The 4568-nt window shown below is 34.8% G+C and overlaps 1 long non-coding RNA gene across 1 annotated transcript; it reads left to right on the forward strand.

Moving 5' to 3' along the window:
* Positions 1–3370: 3370 nt before the first annotated feature.
* Positions 3371–4300, forward strand: LOC108765137 (uncharacterized). Its single transcript, XR_001940307.1, has 3 exons — positions 3371–3422; positions 3543–3688; positions 4180–4300. It is a non-coding gene; the product is annotated as an uncharacterized LOC108765137 (long non-coding RNA).
* Positions 4301–4568: the final 268 nt, after the last annotated feature.

Raw genomic sequence — 4568 nt, forward strand, 5'->3', positions numbered from 1 at the left:
TCCCTTCAGGACGTTGACCCATATTCCAGAGCGATAGGAAGTGCGTCCGACTCTCAGGTGTTCGCCACTGCGCGTATACCTACGAGATAAAGTCTAAACGTCCTTCCATACCTTCTACAACTCCATCCTTGTCTCTCTCGTTTAAACGTATTTCCAAGGGCTTGGACGTAACACAAGTAATAAGCTGTATTATTATTGAAAATTACATTTTAGATGTTTTAAAAATTTTTATAGTAGGTGTTCAAATTAAAAATACAGCAGTAATTAATATAGAAATTTCACGAAACTTTGCAATACTCGTTCGGTACCGTGCCGTTGAGCGATACGTCCGTCAAAGCGTTCACGCGGCCGACCGCTTATAGTTGCGCGCTCTTGACGGCGCGAATTTTATGCCCTGTGGTTGGTTATTTTCAAATGCTTAATTCACCGTTTGAAAACTATTGATGCCTTAAAATTTTGCTATTAACATTTTCGATTTACTTTTTTATGAGGAATATGTACGCCGGCTCCTCCGCTAACTCTGGAACCCTGTATACATATATATATATATATATATACACACACACACACACACACACACATACAACACCCTGTATACATATATACAGTGACCGGCATAATAAAGTGACCAATTATGTATTATTTATAAAATATCTTAAAACTAAAGTTTTTAATGAAAAAGCATCCTATTATCTTGTGTTCTTGATTGGTGATTACCATACCAAAGGTTTTTTCACAAAAATTACATGAATATTTGCATTAACACGCAATTACAACTTTATTTAACAAAACATACATTTTCATATATGACAAAAAAAAGTGACCACTGAATAAATCTGAATTTATACATAAAGAAAAATTAAATTTAGTATTTAGTATGGCCTCCTTTGGCCTGAATGACTGCCGCCAACCGTCTGGGCATACTTTCGACCAGATTATGTAGATGATTGGGATCGACACTTTCCCAGGCTCGTTGTAGCATATGAAAATAATTATTTTTGTTTGTGACTTCAGTTTTATTCACATTTCTGTCTAAAATCGACCATAAATTTTCGATGGGATTTAAATCTGGGGACTGCGGAGGCCAATCAAGCAGTTTTATACGATTGGAGGTAAAAAACTTCTTTGTCTTTTTGGCGGTATGCTTGGGATCGTTATCCTGTTGAAAAATAAAATTGTTCTCCAAGCCTAATTGGGTCAACGAAACTTCCAAATTCTCACTTAAAATATCAGTGTAAGTGTCAGCAGTCATAATTCCATCGATTTTTACCAATTGACCCACGCCTTCCCAAGAAAAACATCCCCATACCATAATATTACCTCCGCCATGTTTTACAGTTTTCTGGAGATGTCGGTCTCGAAGCTCCTCGCCAGCTTTTCGCCACACACGAAGCCGTTGTTTGCGTCCAAAAAGTTCAAACTTACTTTCGTCCGACCACAAAACTTGTTTCCAGAAGTTCACGGGTTTATTTGCATATTTTTTGGCAAATTCGAGACGCTTTTTCTTGTTTTTTTTATTAATCAAGGGGCGCTTACGTGCGAAACGGCTTTGTAGATTTACTTCACGTAGTCTTCTACGCACTGTCCGGTCGGATATGGATAACTGGAGAGATTCACGTAGATTCCTGATAGTTATACTTGGATCTTTCTTCACCATTCGTATGATATTTGCATCGTCACGCCAAGTTGTGCTTCGCGTTCTACCTCTTCCAGACTGATCAGCCACCGTTGCAGTAATCAAAAACTTCTTATACAGTTTTTGGACAGCACTTTTGCTAACCTCATATTTCTGAGCAATCTTCCGCTGCGAAACGCCGCGTTTACAATCTTTTATAATCAGATTACGGATCTGATAAGAAATTTGCCAACCAGCCATATTCACTACTTTTCAATTACTGATGCGCCTTATTCGAAATGTAAATAAACAACAGGTATAGCCACAGGTCGCCATTTGTTTACATTTTCCGTGTTATACATCGAGGATTTACAACAAGACTAAACGAAGACGCCCAAAATTGTTGGTCGGTCACTTTTTTTTGTCATATATGAAAATGTTTGTTTTGTTAAATAAAGTTGTAATTGCGTGTTAATGCAAATATTCATGTAATTTTTGTGAAAAAACCTTTGGTATGGTAATCACCTTTTCAAGAACACAAGATAATAGGATACTTTTTCATTAAAAACTTTAGTTTTAAGATATTTTATAAATAATACATGGGTGGTCACTTTATTATGCCGGTCACTGTATATATATACATATATACATACATACATACATACATATATACAGAGTGTTCGGCGTAACGGTCCGCACGATTTTTTAGACACTTCTGACAAAAAAAAAGGTTGTAAAGTGATTATCCATCTATTTCATGCGGGTTACAACATGCGATAAAAAAATTAAAAAAAAATTATTTTTAAATTAAAAAGTCAAGGTTATCTTGAATTTTTTAAATAGCACCATACAATTTTTTTCCATAATATTGTAGGAATCTTCAAGACGAATTCAACGCATTATCGAGATTGTAACTTTCATTGATGTTTTATTGATTTTATTACATAATATTTATTACAAATACTCATTAATAAAGGAATACTTATGTGAACAAATTTTATTGATTTTATTAATATTTAACCTTTATAGAGGACCGGACTGGACACGATAATGGCTAACGGAAAACTCGTTGACTCCTCGTGATAGAAAAAAATCAGCTATTATACTATTTTTATTCAAAATTATCTTTGGAAATCGTGTTATAAGTACATATGGACCAGTTCGAGGGCCGGCACGTTCTCCGGATTTATCTCCGATGGATTTTTTCTGTCACGAGGAGTCAACGAGTTTTCCGCTGGCCGCTATAGTGTCCAGTCCGACCGTCTATAAAGGTTAAATATCAATAAAATCAATAAAATTTGTTCACATAAGTTAATAAGTTCATGTAAGTATTCCTTTACTAATGAGTATTTGTGATAAATATTATGTAATAAAATCAATAAAACATTACATAAAAGTTACAATCTTGATAATGCGTTGAATTCGTCTTGAAGATCCCTACAATATTATGGAAAAAAATTGTATGGTGCTGTTTAAAAAATTCAAGATAACCTTGACTTTTTTTATTAAAAAAATTTTTTTATCGCATGTTGTAGCCAACATGAAATAGATGGATAATCACCTTACAATGTTTTTTTTTATTTGTCGCAAGTGTCTAAAAAATCGTGCGGACTGTTACGCTGAACACCCTGTATGCATTTAGTGCAACGAGACAGACATATTTGTAATTAATTGCCTTATATTACAATTTTCTAATATTTATCAATACTGACAACATTTCGTTACGTTCGTTACGCTCGCATAATTAATTTATCGTTTCAGGAATCATGCCGAAATCATTGTACGCAACCTATTGGCGAGTTTGAGCGTAAGTTATAAGCCGTGCAACAGAATTGCAAAACGTATAAAGAAAACATCTCGTATGAATATTATAAATATATATATTAAAATTTTATTATATATATATATTAAAATTATTTTACGATAGCTTATCCAAGAATAAATGAGAAAGCTGACGCAAATGTCACTTTACACTGCAGAGGAATGAACACGCTAATAATTAAACATCATCCTCCTGGAAGCTATATTATTCAACAAAGCGTTTCCGTCGACACTTGGGGTCCAACCATAGTGGTAAATGCTATTTTTAATTTTAATCGCTTTAGCCATTTATTACCATGATTTAAGCGTCAACAAACTTTTTCCTTGACGTGATCGAAAATCGACGAAAGGAATAGAAGGAGCTGGATTAGAGAGAATGTAACAAATATATTGATTTTTAAACGATTTAGTTTAGGTGTATCACATACATATGTCGATCGGGGTATTTCAGACATCGCGAAAGAGCAGCTCGAACAAGACAAACAACATACGATGGCGTTCATAGATTTGTTCAATTATTTCTTTATGTTTGCGTTCGCGTTTTTCACACAATAGGAATAGAATCAAAGAAAAATCTATTTTTCAAACGAGAACGTTTCTTTCACTCTTATACTCTGCATATTAGGTATACATATGTCTTGTCAATCGATTGATTAAGAAAACGATAGTTCTCTCGATTACATTTAAAATAAACGTTTATGCGCTCTTTGCCTATTTTTATCCAAGGTAGATTTTTTCCGTAGAGCAATGGCGGATTATCGACCTTTTCAAATTTGACACCAGGTACACTTTATCGTTATCGTTTACATAGAATAACACAGCGCGGCTTCTCATCAGCCAAGATGTCGGATTGGTTTTCAACTTACGCAGGTATCGAATTGAAATCTTTTACTTTGGAAGCTCTCAACATTGTCGCATATAATCGCACAAAGATTAACACAATCGTGTAAAAAGATGCTCTATATTATATACAGGGTGGACCATCTGAAGTGATCCAGTCAAATATCTCGAAAACTAGTAGGGATAGAGAAAAATGTTTCGTGGTCCACAATCCGCCCACTGGGGTCCGAGTTATGGACCATCAAAGTCATTGATGAACTACTCTTAGCGCTACCCAGGAACAACGACGTGG

This window comes from Trachymyrmex cornetzi, unplaced genomic scaffold (genome assembly GCF_001594075.2).
Source record: "Trachymyrmex cornetzi isolate Tcor2-1 unplaced genomic scaffold, Tcor1.1 scaffold1169, whole genome shotgun sequence".
NCBI classification, from domain to species: Eukaryota; Metazoa; Arthropoda; class Insecta; order Hymenoptera; family Formicidae; genus Trachymyrmex; species Trachymyrmex cornetzi.